Consider the following 20,192-nt stretch of genomic DNA (forward strand, 5'->3'; position numbering starts at 1 on the left):
GAGAGCCCTGCAGCACTCAGCTTGGGCAGGCAGGAGAGGCCCCTGTGGAGGGCAAAACTCTGCATCACTCCTCCCCACCAGCAGCTCTCCCACCTCCCTTCTGCTGACCCCACAGTTTTTGTTCCAGCTGGAAGTGCACATCTCGGAACAGCTCCTGAGCGGCTGTTCTCACAGCATTCCTGCTCTGCTCCGACACGGGAAGTGAAAGCCTCGGGAGAGAGAGCTTCCTGCCAGAGCCCATGCAGTGCCGCACCCCAAAGGCTGAGCCCCATGGGGACCACCCGCTGCAGGTGGGTGCTACAGACAGAGCCGGGCCTGAGAGCCTGCAGGAGGATTTCATCACTCACTCTTAGGCTGAGTGCATATTCGTCATTTATGGATTTCTTTTTAATGGATGAAATTCCTTCCCTTTAAAAGAGAAACCCCACCGCTGATGGCACAAACAGCTGTGCTGAGAAATAGCATCGAAGAAAACCTTGTCAATATTCCTCCCCGGGTGTCCTGCAGATCCTAACAGCTTTTGACTTGCAGAACAACTCCGAATGCAAAGGAATTTCGAAGAGAAGGCAGAAAGTGTGCCCTGGCTGCTCCAAAACACCCTCTGCTGGGCCCCATCCGCCAGCCCTTTGGGCACCCCTGGGTCAGGGCCACCCCTTGCTTCCTTCTCCCTATGCCACAGAAGCTCCTGTGTGTCAGGGAGTGCTGTCCCTCTGCCACTTGGCATTGACTCCAAGTTGAGCTTCCAGCTGCTCCCCAGGGAAGCAGCTTCTCCAGCCCCCCAAACCATTATTGAGTTGGACACATGTTGTTCTGCTCCTGATGGATCCTGGCCACTGGAATATCCATCTGATAATCAAATAAAACAGCCCAGCCCCCCTGCATGCTGCATATTTTCTACGCTGCTCCCTGACTTCCATTGTTTCACATTGTTTAGACTATTCATCAGAATAATTTGTCATCCTGCCCTGCTGCTGAGTGGGATTCAGCACGTTGCAGGGGAAAGCCAGTCCAGAGCAGGCAGCAGTGACACGGAGCTCTGGTGTTCGGTTCATTGAGCTGAACCCCTGTGCCAGGGGGTGGTTACATGGAGCTGGGAGGGAGGCTCAGCCCCCGAAGATCCCATGGGCTGGAAGCTGCCAGTGCCCCAGGAGCTGCTGTCAGCCCTGCTCTGCTTGGGGTGCAGAGGCAGGGTGGCTGTGCTGGGCTCCCTGGAACCTGCAGCCCAAGCAAAGGAGCTGCCATTCCCACTCCTGCTCAGATCCCTTCAGGGGTTCCTCGCATTATAAACACCTCCTCAGGAGACAGTGATTGCTCTGGCTGCTGTTATTTTGTATGTCAGGTCTCCCTGTCAGCTCCACTTTGGTGTCAGGAGCAATGCAGTACAGGCTTGAAGGGAGTCTGTGGATAACGCCACAGCAGGGAGCAGGAGGCTGCAATTAAGGGCAGGCCTCCATCCAAAGAAGGGCAACAAAGCTGGTGAAGGGTCTGGAGCACAAGTCTGATGAGGAGTGGCTGAGGGAGAGGCTAGACAGGGTTGTGAAGTGGAGCTGCTGAAAGCTGCTGGCAAGGGGGCCCTGTGGAATGGGGATAGGGGGAGGGTTGGCAGTAGGGATGTCAATGGCCCAGGCACGCAGTGTCTCAGGGAAGGACTGACCCTCCTTTCTGTCAAAGCAGGGGAGCAAGGGGCATTCTCTGGCTGTATGCTGGCACCATCACACTGAGGCTACAGTGCCATGCAAAGAGCTTAGTGAGCCAGGGGACTTTCTGGGACAGAAAAGCCAGTGACCAACCCCTGTAGCCTTGCAAAGGTGCTATGAAAACTGTCAGAACAGTAGGATTTATCAGGAGCTGTCTCCTTTGTAAGGACATTACCCAAATATCTGCCTTCAAACAAAACACACCAGCCAGATCCCTGAGTGTAGCTGAGCTCTGCTCAGAAGCAGTGGCCGCCCATTCTCACCCTTATCTCCGGGCTGCTCATCAGAAGCCAAGTGCAGCATCCCCTGGAGCTGCATCCCAAAGCAAACTGCACATTCAGGCCTTGCCTAGGAGGCAAAGCAAATCCCCATAAAACCTCTGAATGGAAACAGAAGTGTGTGTTATTAAAAAAAAAAAAAAGAGAGAGAGAGAGGAAAAAGAAAGGAGAGAGAGAAACTCACTTCCCCATCCACGCGCACAGCGCAGCCCCACAAACCAAATGCCCTTTGCACCTGCTCCCAATCTGTACTGCAGCACAGGAGGTGCCCCATTGTGCACCCCCAGATCCTCCCCCGTGGCCACGCTCAGCCCAAAACCCTCTCTTCCCACTCTGCAGCATGGGAAGGGGTTAACTCCTAGCAGCTGCTCCCCAGATGCCGGTTCTGGAATTCACATTTGTGTAATAATAAACCTCAGGGTAAGCGCTGGTGATGGGGGGAGCCGTGGGTCCCCCCCCCCCCCCCCCCTCACTGGGCCAGGGGAAGCTGCCAAGCAGCGGCCAGGGCCGCACAGCCCAGGTGTGCTGGGATCCCCCCGATGCACTCCTAGGGAGATGAATTGCAGGGCTATTGGGACCGCTGCATCCCACTGCTGGGGGGCTGGGGGGGTCTGCATGGGTTCCCCTCAAATGGGGCAGCACCGTGGCGTAATTTGTTTCAGGAGAGAGGGGTGAGGAGAGATGGACATAAATTTTCTGCACAGGCTTTCTCCGTAATTGCTCCCATCGCTGGCAGGGCGGCACACCTGCTTCCAATAGCCAGCCCTGAGGTCCTGCTGCCTGCGGGTGGGAGGAGGAACCTAGCCTGCCATTGCCTCTGCACAGCCATGGTGCACATGTCCTCATCCAAAAAGATACGGGTGCACAGCACCAAACCATCTCTTTCCCAGCAACTGCAGATTTCCTCCCTTCCCACGTTCCAGGTGCTGCAGCAGTGTGGCCATGGCCCCGCTGAGCCCCAAGCAGAAGGCTGCAAAGCTCTGTGCCCCCACCGTGGGCTCCGACTCATGAAGGCCCCCCAAGCTATGCTGGGAATTGGACAGAGATCAGAGGTTTTGCTGAGATGGGAGGGCAGGGGCAGGAAGCGAGTTTGCAGGCCTGATTTGAGCCTGTCACTGCATTTGTTCTGAAACCTTAAACCAGGTCATCTCTCCCAGGCAGCTTTCTGCTGCCAGCCAGGATGCCTTTCTTCTCACTCCAGTGCTGTATTTCACACTGTGGGGAGCAGCAGGCAGCCACCGGATCCCTCTGCTGCCCTGCAGAGCTGGGCTGGGAGCCACCAGCACACCCTCAGCCATAGAGGGTCCTGCACTGCCCATACCCACAGCCCCCAGGAACTGGGAGCACAACAGGTGGGAGGGGATTCACACCTCTCCCTAGGGGCTCCACTCACTGTGGGGGCCGCCCCCACCCAAGCCCCCCCAACAGATGGCATCAGCTGGGGTGTCTCCAGCACTGTGGGAAGGTTTGCAGCTGTAATGTTATAATGTCTTGGAAAGCACAGCAATAATAGCAGGGTAGCAAAGTCCTAGATTGCAGCAAGCAAGGATAAGCCCAAATGCAGTAGAAACAAAGGAAAAAGTCTGCCTACCTTTAGAAGACCACACATAGGCAGGGATCTCCACCAAGATACCCTTACATCCACTGTCAGCCCTTAAATGAGCGCTGAGAAGGGGTAGATCCTGGCTCCATCCCTTCCATCACTCAGCTACATTGCATGCACCTGAGCTCCTCTGGACTGACCCTGCCTTCCCACCAGGTGCTCCATCACTGCATCAAGCTGTGACTTAGCATTTCTGATTCAGGGCTCCCCCCATGGCCCCTCTGATCTGAGGGCTCTACAGCATCTCTGCTTCCTCCTGGGCAGTGGGAGCCAGGGGACCACACTCCTGTGCTTGTCTGCTCTACAGCAGCATGAGTCCAGCACACCCCACGGAGCCAGAGAGAGCAATGGGTGCCTTTGAAGTGGGAAGGGTATTTTTGTGGGAGCACAGTGGAGGCTGCTGTTCCCTCACTGCAGGAAGCCTAGTGCTGGCATGCACTTTCACCCTGCTGTTATCAGCCAGCAGCACTGTCCTGGGGTAGCTCTGTTACCCTGATGTAGGACCTGGTCCAGCCCTGCTCTCCACTTCCTGTGTGCAAACGGAGTGCAGGTTGCTGGGATACAGCACTGCTGCCTCTTGCTGCCCCTCTCAGCTATATATCTCCCCTTGCATGTTGCTGGGACTTCCCAAACCTGCCTGCACACTGTGCAGAGCTCCAGCCCAGCACACAGCTCTGCAGCAACATGGGCAGCTCTGTGGGTTGGGGGCACAAATTGCACTTTGTGGGCAGCCCAGCAGTGTGATGCTGCCCGCAGTTTGCTGCTGCTCCCGCTGTGCTGAGTGGCTTCTCCAACAGGCCAAAAAAAAAAAGCCAACCCTCCAAATGTATCTCAGAAGGCCTCGTTATGACTATTTTATTTGTTGGCATTGACCCAGGAGCTCGTGGCCAAAGAGCCCTGATTTCCCCCTCTAACTGCAGCTCTTTGGGGGAGCAGCCTGGCCAGGCTCCCATGCTCAGGATTCAGAGCAGTCTGGGTTTCCTTTGGAAAGCGCCGTTAATTGACATGAGAAAATAATCCAAGGCCCTTTCTCTCTCTAGCAGCAATAGTTCTCCTCACGGGGCGTCCTGAAAAGCCGTGCTGCTTTTTTGGGACCGTGCAAATGCACCAGTCAAAATAACACTCCCCAGGCCAAAAGCTCTTCCCTGGGGCATGGCCGTTGGCTTCAGCAGCAGTGCTCCGGAGGTGTCCACGGCTGCTTGCATTATGGGCTGCCTGTGGGCTGGCTCCAGCACTGTGGCACATTCTGCTCCCCTTCCACATCCCCTCTGCTGGCTCAATGTCCCCAGGGAGGGCACAGGGACTTGCTCACAGGGCTCTGTGCTGCCTCCCATGCAGCACTGCACCGATGCCCAGCACCACCCTGGGGACAGCTTGATGTCATCTCTGCCCACCCTGCCTGGGTCATCCTGGGAGTCACAGAAAAAACAGGGGACAATGGACAGAGAAGGTGGTAGTGGGGGGCAGGAGCTAGAGCTGCCTGAGAACCCACAGTGATTACTTGTCTGTGGGTTGTATGGAGGCTGTCATTCTTGGACGTTCTCCTCACCGAGACAGCATCCGTGGAGCAGGAGCTGCCCAAAGTGCACCGCAGCCTTGGGGTGCAATGAAAGCTTGCAGCTCAGGGCAACTTCTGCAGGTGCATCCTCTCCCCAGGCTGCAGAAATAAGCAAAGGATGCTGCTGTTATTGCTGTGAGATGATAATTTCCATCAGCAATAAAATTTGCATTTACATTTGTATAAAATACACTTAAGTGCATGCTAAATGTGGACCAAATGAGACAAGAATTGCAAATGGAATGAATGCCATATTGATTATCAAGGATTTATTCCCTAAGGTTCAGCAGGTTTGCCATAGACACAGATCTCTTTGCACATGGCTGTCGTTAACACTCATGAAACCGGCTATTAATAGTTAATGGCTAATTTAATAATTAATCAGTATTTAACAAACGCAGAGCAGAGGAGCAGCCTTCAGCCATCAAAATCAGTAAGAGAAAAAGTTTACGGTGGTGGCACCCGAGTGAGTTTTGGGTGCTTTGCTGGGTTGGATGCAGAGAGGTGGGAGGTGGGAGGGATGGCACCAAGCCCCCTCCATCCTGCTGCCAGCCCCATGAATACTGCATATCTACAAAGCCATGTGTGCTGCCTGCTTCCTAATTGCTGCAATTGTGTATTAAACAGGCACTAATCATTTCATAAATATTGATATTTGCTGGGTGGCAGCGGCCGGGATGGGCGGCCTTTGGCCAACAGCAGAATGTCACCATGTAGGGCTACCAATGGCCACCAGCACCGTCAGCCCCCAGCACCCATGGGCAGCACTCAGTGCCACATGGGATGGGTGGTGGCAGCGGGACCAGGGCCGGGCACAGCGCCCGTTCCTCTGCTACGGGACGCGCAGGCTTTGAGCCAGCCTTGGGCGTTTGTAAATTAAAGGCTTATTATTAGCAGTACTTGAGATGTACATGTTCTGTCTCCCTCGGGATGTTCATTTCGTGCTGATTATCATATTTTTTAAAACGTAATGAATTTATGGAGATAATTCAATCCCACTGACTGGGAGTGTGGCTTACTTCTGCCACGAGTAAAGCCGCTGCGTGTGTGAAAATGGAAATTGCTGCGGCACTTTCCATGTCTTTTGCCTGTCTTCCCCTACCAAAGGATCCCAAAATGCTTTGCACGCTCTATCTACTGGGGAGATCGACCAGAATCGCAGCACTTCATAGAAACACAGCCACTGCTGGGCTGGAACACAGAAACTCTTTAACTAGAAACAGAAATGTAATCAGATTAATTAAGTAAGTACAATTCCGAGGCAAGAAAGTCAATTAAATGAATCATACGTCAATATGTAAATAAAAGGAGCTGGCTTTGAAGCAGGATTAGAGATAGGAGTGACAATCAAGAGCGCTGCTCCTTGCAGAGAGTGCTCAAACACCCTCTAAGAGCCACTTCTTGGGGCCACCCCTGCAGCTGGGATGGGGATGGCTCCATGTGAGTGTCACACACACAGGGACACTCCAGCAGCTCCATCCCCAACAAGACCTCCATGAACCCACGGTATGTTGGAAGGCACACAAGTGTATCCATGCTTCCTGCTCTGCTCCTGCCCACATCAGTGACTTTCCATGCCCGTGTCAATACCCATACCCATACCCATACTCATACTCATGTCCATACCTATGCCCATACCCATAACCATGACCTTCTCCGTGCCCAGTGCGGGGTTGAGTGTGTCACCATGCAGAAGAGTAGATTTCCTCTGCCAGCAAACCCCATGCTCAGCCTTCTTTCTCTCCTTCCTTTCTGCCAGTGAATCCCTGCCATGGATGTCTTCCTGTACCCATAACTCTTTTGCATGGGTTGAAGTAGTGCCATTGAAGAAAGATCTTTTTTTTTTTTTTTTTGTGCAAATTTTTCATAAATGCCGCTGGAACAATGTGGTAAATGATCCTGAAAATACGAGACCAAAAAGGAGAGAAAGAAATGGCAGCAGAGGGGGAAAGAAAGTGAAGCACCTGGATTTAAGGCTGCCAAACAATGCATTTAAACAATTCAATTTGCAAAAGCAGGGAAGAAAGGGAAGAGAAAAGAAAGGAGGGGAAAAAATCCAGCTTGTATAGCAGTTTAATACATAAAGTCGGAGAGCATGAGGCTGGGAAGGCAGGACGGAGATAGGCCTTATCCTGGTTAGAAGTTTCCATTGGAACACTAGCAAAATGAAGAGGTATTCTGATGGATTAGGGCTGCAATTTCACTGTTGGCTCCTCAAGTCCTCCTGAGGAGCACAGCCTTGCTCCCTGCCCCCACTTCCCTGCCATGATCTCAGCAAGGGGAGAACTGGGCTCTGCAGCAGCTGCAACCGGGATGCAGAGCTGCAGCCTCACCAGCCCGTGGCTTCAAGCCGTTCTGCAGGAGCAGGGATGACAGAGCCGAGGCTGGCACAGGACACTTGAGGTATGCAGGAACCCTCTGCCCCCTGGCTCCCCCTGTGGCTCATTGCCTTTTTGTACTTGCTCCCTGCAATTGCCCCTTAATTACTGTGGCTGGGGTTAACGAGCTAACTCGAATCTGGGAGAGAGCCCATCCATCCTGCCAATACCTGGCTATATATCCTTACTCATGACTATGTTGATGGGAAAATGAATCAAAATAATGATCATTCGTTGCCTTTTAGCAGCGCAGCCCCAGCCAGGTACTTTGCAAAGGTACTGAAGTTTGAAGGAAAAGCAGGAGCACCACAGAGCAGGCTGGGGGCTTCGGGCTCGTGGACAGAGCCCTCTCAGAGCCTCCCTGCTCCAGACCTTCACCCAGAGTGTGCAGGGGACAGAGTGGCCGGGTGGGCAGGGAGGGAATGCACCAAGGGATGTGCAGGGACCTCCAGCAGCTCCGCGTGGGCACATCCCTGTCCCTGGGGCCAGCTCGAGCTGGGGACACTGTGCCCATGTGCCTGCTGAGCGCTCCCTGAAGAGACCAAGAAGCTTTTAAACTTAGAAAACCACATTTTATGTGAATAGAAGCAAGAAGCCTCCATTTTCAAAGGGAAAAAACTCAAAGCAAGCAGGGAACAGAAAAGAAATAAAAAGTTCTCCCCCTACCCGCTGTACCCATGAGGACACAGTCCTGCTTCACACTTGGATTCAATTAGCTCGGGGACTTGAAGAGCTGTGCCAAACTCTGCCAAAGCCCCTCCAGCTGCTGGGATGTCCCCTCTGGTCTATGCTGGCTGTGCTGCAGTGAGTGCACTCTGCTCCTGGGCAGCTCATGGCATCCCCACAAGAATTAGAAGAAATAAAAGCATTCAGTAGCTCATCCTATTGGTGTGTTTGGAGCAGGGACAGCAATCGCAGGGCTTTGCCAAGAGGATGGTGGCAAAACTGGAGCAGGATTGGCCTCACCTGCACAGATTGGGCTTGGGAGCACTTCATCTCCAACACCCTGAGCTCCTCACATCAGTAATGCTGGGTCGTGTATTTGAGATCTATTAAACTGCAAGGGAATGTTTAATTATCTGTTTAATGATGCTTAAAGCACGTCAGAAATATTGTTCTGCAGAGGAGAAAAGTGCACAGCCTCCTCTGCTCTCAGAGCTGTTCATTACCCCGGATGGTTTTGTGTCAGTCACAGAGCTGAGGTTCTTTGTTCCCATTCACACCCCACTGCCTTCTGGTCCCAAACTGCAGAAAGAGGCCTGTAAAGAGGGGCAGAAAAAAATCCCAGCAGCAGACAGGTCCCAGCAGCAAGCTTGGGGGATCCAGGTTGCGTGCACCTCCAGGCAGCAAAACCATGGGGACAATTGGATAGAGATGTCCAAGGGATATTCTGCACTGTGAACCAGATCTCTGCTGAGCCAGGACATGGGCAGTACCACAGGAGCACCAGGGAATTTGTCATGGGTCCCACAGCATACCCACAAAACCCCAGAAGTCCCCCCACACACCCTGTCCCTCTGGAGCTTTGGCAGGGGGCAGGCAGCGGGTGCTGTGCTCAATGACCTGGCAATGCTGAGGCAGGGGCACCGCAGGAAACGCTGCTCCCTCTCGACAGCTTTACAGAGCCCACATTTCACCAGCTACAAAGCGCTGACACTCACACTCCCACTTAATTCCGGCAGTGCAGCCCATTCTGGGGCTATGAGCCTTGGAAAGAGCCGGTCTGGTTCACCCAGAGGGGAAGTGTAAATCCTCATTCAGCCCCTGGCAGGGAGCACTGCCACCTCCACAGCCCGCTTTTGTGCTCACATCTCCCGCTTGCAGTGAGGGGATGGAGCTCCATCCCACGGAGACCAACTGGGGAACCCATAGGCTGTTGTGATGGAGAAGTCAGCATGGAGAGGACGTGCTGCTGGTGCCCCAGGGCAGTCCCCCACACAGGGACTCCTGCAAGTGCAGGCCCTGAAACCAGCATGTGAGTCCTGCTTTTACTTACGAACAGACTTTGTTGCAACCAGGCTGAATGAAGTTTGTTCCCTAGCAGACTCGTCTCGGGTGCCTGTTTCAAAGGGTTTGGAAAGCCAGCCTATTTCTGGAAAGAACAAAGTGCCATTTCCTGATTTATTTCCAGTTTGAGTGGGACTGCGAAGTTCTTTTTCAAGGTTGAGGAGGAGGGCAGAAGGATTATCCCACAAACAGCTGTGGTGCCTTGAGCCCTAAAATCCTCTGTGAAAGAGGATCCTGGCCCTATCGCTGAGCCCAGCCAAGAGCTTTCCATTTATTGTTCTTTGTAAAGCACCTGCGCTGCAGGATGTCATTTGTCTCCACGCAGAGGACAGAGCTGTGATTTAAGTCCCCAAAGAGCCCTGCACATCCGATGACGCCGGCTGGATATCCCAGCATCACTCCAGACCAACATAGAAAGGACAAGCTGGAACCTATGGGTCCTCAGGGGACAGGAAGAGAGCAGGGCAGCAGGGGTACATCTCCTCTGCCCCATCATGAACCCCCAGCAGCAAAAACTGGCAAATCCCCACATTTGTCTTTTTGAAGTCCTTCCATTTCTGAGATCGTTTGCCCCCTTTTTGGGGCAAGAAATAAAGAGAGGTCAGAGCACTTCATGGGAGCAGCTCCAGGATGATCCCCTGTCACCGTGGAGAGGGATGTATGAGCTCCTTGGGTCCCATGGAAGGGTCCTGTGCTGGAGTCCCACGTTCATTAGTGAGGCAATTATCCGTGCAGGCCCTCCAGAGAGGCCTTGCAGATCAGCTTTACATGAGGCAGAAAACAATGATATCCCAGCGCTTTCCAAGCAATTCAATTTTCTCGTACTCAGGAGAGCAAGTGTATACTCTCTTCCCTCCCAAAACATTCCACAGCCTGGATTTTAGGAATAATTACTGCTCTTCCTCCAGTGGTACCACTAACAGGGATCCTCGCAGTGCCAGGGCACGTTCCAGCCCAGTTCTCCTGAGAGCATCTCCTGCACATCAGAGTCCTGCTGCTGCTCCTGCTGCTGCCTGTGCCCTGTTGGTGGGCTGGGCAGGGCTGGGGCTCCGTGCTGAGGGCTGGGAAGGACAGGCCAGGGCTGCTGCAGCACTGCATTTGGCAGACACAATGCCCCATAACTTCTTTCTAGCTCAGGAAAGAATAACAACAGAGTAAAAAATAGCCTTTGCATGTCTCCTGCACTAAAAGACAGTAGTGTGCATTATGGTTCGTGCTTGGTTCTCCCAGTGTCTCCCTAGGACGGGGCTCCTCCAGAAAACAAGGCAGCCCCGTGAGCAGCCCTGGCCCAGTGTGAGGCCGTAACTCAGCTCTGTCAGCAGCTCCAGCAGCACTACACCAGGACCACCCCCACAGTGTGCTCCCCTCATCCTCATGTCCCCACCAATCCCACTCACTGCAGCCATGCGGATCTGAGTGGAAATCAATAAGGTTCTGGCTCACACCTGAGGAAAGCTGAGCAGCACTGCAGGGTGCAGAAAGAGGAGAGCTCTGTCGTGTCACACTGCAATGCTTTCAGGGGACAGCCAGGCATACCTGCCCCACTGACCCACCCCTACCCCAGGGTGACCCTTCAGGATGCAGTGGCCATACTGAGCATGCCAGGCTGTGCACCCAGCAGCACCACGTGGGCTCAGCGATGGGTTCTGTGCTCTGATCCAGTACAGCACAGATCAGCCTCATCCTGCACCTCCTTCCCATCCAACAGGTTTGTATTCTGGGCTAACGATGCACCAATTGCTTTTACAACAAATCCTCTCTGAGCTCTCCCATACAGCTACTTGGTGCTTGTGGCCTGCTCTGGATGCAGCATCATGGAGTTGTAGCTAACCCCACCATAAATATGTTTTTAATGTTTAATTTGCATTTCACTCACATCCAATAACTGCTTTGGGAAATCTAAAGTGCATCTCAAAAACGGAACCACAATCGTTATTGGATATTAGATACCATCACTGGAGTATTAAAAACATATTTCTGTATAGAAATAAAGTTTGCATGCACAGTACGGAGCCACACCACACACATTGTGTGCTTTGCACCAATGGAACGACCAGCTCTCTATTACAGCACTAACAACAACCCACGTTTAGCAGCATGCAACGCACAGCCCCTCCTGGGAGCCACTGCCTCCCCTGAGCTTTGGGGACAATGCAGTGCCCAAAGGCACCAGGACAGCCATGGTGCTCCTCAGAGTCTGAACCACATCAGCTCTGATGCTTCAGACCACTGCATGGATAGCCACAAGTTAAAATAGCAAGCCCAGCAGTGGCACTTGGGTGCATGAATGGAGAGATGTGCTCCTAAGAGGCCACTTAGCTGCATCCACGCTCTGTTTTACCTAGTTTGCTCGCTCCAGCACGGTGCCTGCACAAGCAAATGAGACTTGCAGCTGAGCAGAACCTTTTCAAAGCCAGCCCCAATTAAGCTTACTCACAGGATTAGTGTATATATTCTAACAATGCAGATAATAATAAATAAAGAGAGAACATGCATTAGTTCCACCCAGGGCTCTGCAAATACCCAGAATTAGCGAGTCAGTGTAAGAATAAAGCACGCAACCATTATTTCCCCATCCTCCAAATTTTCATCCCCCAATGGATGCACTCAAGGGAACAGTTTGAGAGCGTCTCCATGAGACACTTTCTCAGTAATTTGACTGCAAGGGTTTTGCTTCTGTGCTCCCAAGCAATTGGAGGGGAATCAGCACTTCCCTTGATCATGCAGAACTTTGATATCACCAGGCAAAGCTGCTTCGTGCCTCCAACACCTGCATGCTTTGCTGTTGCAGAGGTGATGATCACAGACCCCAGCAGCTGTGGAGCACTGCTAAACAAAGGGACACCGATCTGCTGCTGGAGTCCTTTCAGATGCTGCCTGCCCTATTGCTCTGGTTTTGCCTTTCTTGGGCTAAAAGCAAATTCCTTTTGTAGAGAAAGGGACTGCAGTACAAGGGCAGCAAGGGAGCAGCACAACGCTCAGCTCTCCCCATGCCAGGGCTGAGTCTGAACACCAGACTGCTCCCAAGTTCATTAAGGTTAATAAATTGGCTTTTCACACAAAGGCAAGATTATCCCTCGGTCTTTCCCACTACAGGATTTTGCAGGGCTACAGACAGCCTTAGGCAGGTGCTGGGCAAACTGATGGAAGAGCAATGCAACCCGGGCTGCCAGCAACCCGAATGCTCCCACTGCTTGGTAAATCCCTTTGCTTTAAATTCCTAAGTCAGAAGGTAGAAGAGAAAAGCAGATCTGGTTCTACATTATTTCCTGTGTATGTTATCTCAGAATCACGCCAACATCATTTTGTGCTCCTGTCATCCTGGAATAAGAAAAAACAAGGCACAACATATGGAGGCGTTCCTGTGGCACACTGAGCCACACAGCTGGCGACCAGGAGAGGCCCATTGCCATGTGGCAATGCCTTCATCGTCCCCAGCACCAAGAGGAAAGTGTGGGGCACAGGGACACCCTCATCCCAAAGCTGACAGGCAGCCGCTGAGCCAGGCTGGCAGATGGAGAGGAAGCAGCAGCTCTCATGCTATTTCAGTCTTAGCAAGAGCTGCGAGGAAGATAAAAATCACAAAAAATAGAAATACTTGACAGAAAAATGCAAGACTCCCATTCCTGTAAGCTGCTTCCATCCGATGCTCGTTGCAGAGCCCCACGTCCTGCTGCACCATGCAGCCCCTGCTCCCTGCACACACTGTACAGAACCCACGGCCGGCTGCGGTCTGCAGAGCTGTCAGGGAATCTGAGAAATCCGAGTGTGAAATCAGCATGTTTCGTGGGACAGCGGGCACGGACTGCCCATATGTTACCCACACACATCACCAGTCATCTGGGAAATGCACACATCTTAAAGGCTTTCATTTCTCCATTTTCCCTGTTGGACTTGTCAGAGAAATTTCGCTGCCAGCCCATATACCTTCGCAAAAAACGCACGGCTCAATCTTTCACAGATGGACTTCCCTCATGTCTGGGCTTTGATCAAGGCAAGAAAGCAGCGGGGGGGGATTATTACCTAGAAATGTGTCTGTGGAAGCATTTGTGCATGCAGCCACGCTCTGGTACCTCTCAGGTCGCTTTCCTCACGCATGTCTGTGCCATCACGGCTGTGATGGACACTCGGTACTGGGGTTGCCCAGGGACAATGCCCACACCCAGCAGTACAGCATGAGTGGGTGTCCCTGGGGGCTTTGTGCCCCTCTCCGCCCGCAGGGCAAGCAGGGATCGCAAATTGGCAGGAGCAGGGCTCTGGCTTTGGCAGAAGAAAAGCAACAGAGAAAGCTGAGCTGTGCCAACAGCATCCTGACTGGGGGCAGCTGAAGTGCACTGCCTCCTTATTATTGCTCCTTATTCCTTATTAGTGCTCCCATCCTTCCATCAGGAGGGGGAGAGTGTACAAATCTCAGCTCAGAGATCCTCAGAAGCCTCCTCCCAGCCCCTCGGACATGCCTTGTCTTTGGGATCTGAATAAAAGTAACCAGAAAAAGCACTGGGAAAATGTTTTTAACCCCCCTCTTACCAGCACTGGAGGGACAGCCCGGTGCTGATGGTTCACCTTCCTGGCTGCGCTTCCATCTAACCATTACAGCTTTAATTTTGGGTGAGAGGATCCTATCCAGCCCCCAAGGATGCAGTCTGCACTGAAGCACGCAGGGGGAAATGCAGGGGGAGCAGCAGGACTGGACTTAACAACATGGATCTGCCCAGCTCCCCTGCTTCTTCTGGCACAACACACAAAGCAACACAGTACTTGAATCTGATGCAAAAGCAATGTGCACAAAGCACTCTGCCTCTCACCAGCCTTTTACCACAGCGTCGTCCCAAGCACGCGGCGGTGCTGAGGATCACAGGGCTGGGGGCAGCGAGAGCTCTGCAGCCAGGACACGAGGCTGCTGCCAGCGAGGGGACACCGTGACAAACCCCAGAGCCCTGGGCAGGCTCTGGGAAAAGCAGTGGAATCACAGGCTCATGGAAGCTGCTGAGCCCAGCCAAGCCATTCCTTGCATGCCCAGACCGTGCGCTCCAGCCTGTTTCCCACGAGGCAGCAGGTTTGCTATGCGCCTCCATCGGCCACCCCTTCTCCCAGGGCCCTTCCTGCTCATCACAGCCAGAGCAGCTCAGGCAGAAATCCCCCTGGCAGTGAGCACAGAGCTGGGCACAGATGGCACACGCGCACCCCCGATGCCCGACCCTCCCTTGAAGGTGACCACAACCCATCATCCTGCAGCCGCCAGCGCTGTCAGGTCCCCCTCGCCCGTCTCCGGCGTGACGTTCCAGCTCATTAATTTTCCCCATTAGACGCTCCTGAGGGAGCCAAGGAACTTGGGTGCGATTTTTCTTCCTGGTTTTCAGCCCCTAAGCACATGTGAGAAGAAACACACGCAGTCCCCCTTCGCCTCTTCCCTCATCACCCACGTTAGGGTTTGACCTCTCTGCTTTCTGCCCCCATTTTTAAATAATGTTGAAAGTTTGTCACTGGACCTCTGTCATTCTTCAGCCATGATCCACTTTAGAAGGATGAACGGCAGAGCCAAAGAAAACACTGTGCATGGGACCCGAACAAGAAATACCAGACCTGCTTTCTCTGGCCTTAAAAGCACTGCGTGTTGGAGACCATACGTCCTGTCTGACAGGGGCTGCTCCAAAGGCTGTCCTGGGAGAGAAATGGCCTAGGAAATACCCTGAAAAATTAATTCTTGCATGTTACCGCCTCCAGAACAAATGAGATAACATTTTTTGCACTAATTGGGTAAGCGGAAACTCTTGTTTCCACAGGGAACTTGGGCTCTGTGTAACAGCCATTAATCAAGGGGAACAGGGAGCCCTAGGGCAGCGTGGTCCCCCCTCCCCCCAAAACACATCCCGGTGCCCCAAAGCTGTGAGAGTGCCTGCTGCCAGCACTAGGGTGCAGCCCATGGCCCACCATACCCTGCTGCTGGCTGGCCATACACACAGCCTGCTCTACCTTGCTATATGGCCATAGGCAGATAACCCCATCCTGCACCACCTCAGTGTACCACTATGCCATCATTCCATTGTGCCACCGCTGCCCCCTGCAGCACCCCTCCATCTGCCAATACAGCCCAGATTCCCTGCAAGCCCCCAGGCTGCTCTTAACATGCCCCCCCCCACCCCCCAACCTCTCACCCTCCTTACAGCACAGAGCAATGGCTGGTGCCTGACATCCCATCTGGGGCCCATCAGCACTGACTAACCTAGAGATACCGCTAATAGGAACCCAGATATTTCATTTCAAGGGGCTTCTGTCACCTCGCTCCTCCAGAAGCGATAACCACCATGCAGGAACACTCCAGGACTGCAGAAACCCAACCAGCACTCCAAGAAGCAGCAGCCCCTTAAAGCTGTCTGCTCAGACACCGACCCAGAGAGGCACTGAGCCCTCCCAGCCCTTTGCAATTAGCAATTAGGGCCTGGGCCAGGCCCGTGGCTGCAGGGGATGAGCTGCAGTGCATCCAGCTGCTTGCAATGCCCCATTTCCCAGCGTAATTCGCCTTGTCCCCTCCTGCTCTCCTCTGGGGCTGAAACTTGTTTTTTGTGCACATGCACGCAGTCCTGAAGGATCGAGGTCTCAGAGATTAAAAGGCACCATTATGGGAGTCAAACATAAATTTTCTTTTTATTAAGCAGAGTAAATGTCATCAGTGAAAAAAAGCAGAGGAGAATGGAGAGAAGAGGAGGATTTCATTCCAACTTCCCTTTACTTTCGTTCCTGCTCCTGGCCCTGGATCTGCGCAGTTGTTTATTTTAAAGTCCAGTAGGGAAAGCTCATATCTTACCTGCGTTCTGCAGGGATTTGCTGCACCATTACCATAAAGAACAGCACATACCATGCCCGCAGTGTTTGGCTCAAGTCCTGCCGCTGCAATTTCTGGTTGCTGCTTTTGGGGGAGACCGGCACAGCCAGGAGGGGCAGGAGCCATTTGCCAGCTGCCAGAGCCACCTTCCCCTTATTCCTGGTGCTGTCCCACTGCTGGTGACAGGGAGGAGAAGGTGGTAGCCTCCAGTGAAGGCTGAGGTGGCCAAATCTCTCCCAGCACCCCAGAATGGCCAGACAGCAGCAGCTGCCCCAACCATCCAGGTCCTGCCCCGAGCAGTGGGAGCAGGGAGACAAGCAGGGACAGCCCATGGGAACGCAGGGACAGCTCCAGCTCCACTGTGTTGCTCTTGCAGTGGGGGCTCCGGGCGATGCTCTTTGGTTCAAAGGCCAAAGCCCTATCGGTGGGGCTGAAACATTTCCCTTAACCTGATGAGACAGAGGCAGATTTGTGTCACATGCCCGCCTCATCTAATTGCCCGGTGCATCAGCTCTGCAACCCCACAGGCACAGTGAGCCCAGGCAGCCCACAGCACCCTGGGGACAGCAGCACTGCGGGGACCTGGGGCCATGCAAGTGCACATGGTGCTCTTCACAGGACAGAATGCCCCAGAGCGGCAGGGATGCCAGGGTTGGGTACTGGTGTTACGCAGCACATTTCAAGGTACAAAAATGGGAGATGCAGAGCTCATGGGAAATGTTTTTGCTCCTTTCAGGTTTAATTCTTCTGTCGTGCACTTGTCTGAGATGGTTTTATTCACACATCGCAGCAGAGAAGTGGCTGAACAAAGAGGTTCCTTTCTTTATACTTCTCATTGTCTTTGTAGGCTGAGGAATGCAGCTGAATTTAATGGATACAATGCCCCGCATACGTGTGTGTGTGTGTGTGTGTGTGTGTGTGTGTGTGCGTGTGTGTGTGCGTGTGTGTGTGCACAGGAGGGATCAGGGCTCAGAGCAGGGCCAGAAGCACAGTGAAGGTGAGCTGAGTTCCCTGCTCCAGGTGGAGTGCTTGCTGAAGTGGGCTGCAGAACAGTGTGGGGGGAGCACTCAGGACACATCTTAAACAAACAGCCACTGTGCATAGCGAATCTGCTGGAAAGTGGGCTTATGGCACAGCCAGGTGCTCCTTCCCAAGGAGATTTCCATTCTCCTGTGGTTAACTCTGTGTCCAGCAGCTAGGCAGAGGTGGATTTGTTCAAGCTCCAGCTCTGCTGGACTGACCCAAGCTCCAGCTCTGCCATCACAGTGTTCCCATCCACCCACAGGCAGAAGTGCACAGGGCATCAGCTCTGCACCCAGATTCCCAGGTGCTGCTTTGCAGGTCTGCACGTTTCCATTCCACATCAGCCTGCTGGCCCCAGCTTGTTCTGCCAAGGTCCCATTGCCCACCACTGAGGAGCGTGCAATAAGTAAATGGATAAATCATGCACCGCAGAGGATGACCTCTTCCCTGACCTCTGAGTAAATCAGCTTATTCCCTGTACCGTGACATCCGAGCACTCTTGCTGCGCTCTGCACTCTAGGAACGATGTGCTCACCTCATCTGGGGCTGCAGCCCCACTCCCCAGCCTGACTATCACAGAGACACAACTCCTGAAAATCACACTCAGTGCATCCCTCAGCCCTGGGGTCGGTCAGGCTGTGCAGCCACAGCCACCTGGCCAATAATCCTCTCCTCCAGGAAAACAGAACTGTTGTGTCCCATGATGGCAAACCATTCCATCACCATGTCTCCACACAGGGGCTGACCGTGCCGTGGTAGCACACAGCTCAGAGGAGTACAGCAGCAAAACACATCCTCAGCCCTCAAGTCCCAGAAAGTCTCCTCAGTGCATTTTCGCCCTTCCCCTGATGAGCTCACCCAGCACTCACCTCCCTTGCTCTACCACCCTTCCCCCCCCTCCCCAAACTGGCTTCCTCCTGTTATCTTTGTCAGCAAAGAGAAACTGATATGGTCCATTAGCTCAGCCCCCTCCCCTGATGTCCCCCCACTGACAGGGAACATGACACTGCATCGCCGAGCACAGATGCGAGCTCTCCATCCTGACAAACGCGTGTTGAGAAAGCATTTTTGACCAAGTTCCATATCCAAGGCTGGTGTCAGACAGCAGAGGTGGAATAAAAGGACCTCTTGGCTGGAGACGCTGGAGATAAGCAACTACAGGAAGCCTGCAAGTGAAAAAAGATGCTAGCCTGAGAAATTTTAGAGGAGAGAGCAGCGACACAAAATAATTGCTGAAAGAATGCAGCTTGATTGCAGACAGCAGGGAGAGTCTCAAATCCTGCATGGAATGAAAGCCCAGGATGATAGCTTGAGGGGAAGAAAAGTTATCAGGCTGGCAGCAGTGATTTATTCAATGGAAGGGATTAAGAGTCCAAAAGTTAATGTGTGTAATGTAGAATAGGGAGAAGGAGGGCTGCAGGAGGGGGTGCAGGTGGGGGAGGCACACTGGTGCGTGGGGTGTTGGGTGCTGGTGGAAGTGTTGGGTTTTGATAGTGATGTTGGGTGTTGGTGGTGGTGTTGGGTGCTACTGGATGTGCTGGGTGCTGGTGGAGGTGTTGGGTGCTGGTGGAGGTGTTAGTTGGTAGTGGAGGTGTTAGTTGGTGGTGGAGGTGTTAGTTGGTGGTTGAGGTGTTGGGAGCTGCTGGTGATTTTGGGTGCTGGTGGAGGTGTTGGGTGCTGGTGGAGGTGTGGGGTGCTGGTGGAGGTGTTGGTTGTTGGTGGCCATACCGAGGCCTTGTTCCCCACACCCATCATGGGGGTAGGGTGCAAGGCATTGCTGTGCCTCCAAAATCAAGGTAGTTGGGTGTGGTAGAGGACAGATGGCTTCACCTCAAGCTCTCCACTCTCTTTCATGTGTCAACAGAAACCAAGAGCGATGTCCTGGAGGTGGAGGATGCCCTTCCCAGCCCCATTCTAGGAGGCTATGGGGTGGGGTTGGGATTGCAGTGGTGTCACCATGCACACAGCACAAGGCTGAGACTGCAGGGCCAAGTGTCCTGCTCCCCCCCACACACACCCACGGTCCTTCATCTCTCCGCAGGCTGCCAGCAATAGGCCAGATCCTGTCCCAGCTCAGCCCCTGGGGAGGTGGAGCAGTGCCAGCCCAGCCCCACATCCCCGCATTGTTCATTTTGTGCCTCCCACATTCAGCCCTGCTCTTCTCCCAGGTGCCTCGCCAGAGAGGGAGGGAATCCTGTCAGTTGCTAACAAAAATACTGTGCAAATCATATTAAAATAAAAGGCTCTTGTAATTTTTAGCGTTCATTGAAGTGGTTTCTCTTTATTTCTTTTCTTTTGGCTCCTCAAACGTTTTGGAGCACGGCTGCCAAAAATGAAATGTTTGACCAGCCCCAGTGATGCTTCTGTTGGCCTCCTTCCCTCCTCTCCTCTCTGTGCTGCGCTTCTCTCACATCACTTCCCTGTTCATTCTTCCCAAGACCCCACACCCCCGTGCCTCCCCACCTTCTGCTTTGCCCTATCACTCCCTGCCCTCCTCCAGCTCTGCACACTGAGATCTCTCCAGTATGGATACCACAGCAGCCATCACCATCCCCGTGGTGTTCAGGGCATGGCAGCAGTAGCTCTCTATGATGGGTTGCCACAGACTGAAGTTCATCACTGAAAAGTGAGGGGGAAAGGTCTCCACCAGCCTGTGCCCCCCACCGCCCACAGGACATTGCCAGCCCATGGCACACCAGTGTGATGCTGTCCTTGCACCACGCACGTCCTTGCAGGACACGGGGTTGTATGGGGACATGGGACAGCAACGGTGCCACTGTGCAAGGACCGACTTGTCCCCACCTGGTTGTCAGCCCCTGGTAGGT

Source organism: Gallus gallus, chromosome 4 (assembly GCF_016699485.2).
Source record: "Gallus gallus isolate bGalGal1 chromosome 4, bGalGal1.mat.broiler.GRCg7b, whole genome shotgun sequence".
Lineage (NCBI taxonomy): Eukaryota > Metazoa > Chordata > Aves > Galliformes > Phasianidae > Gallus > Gallus gallus.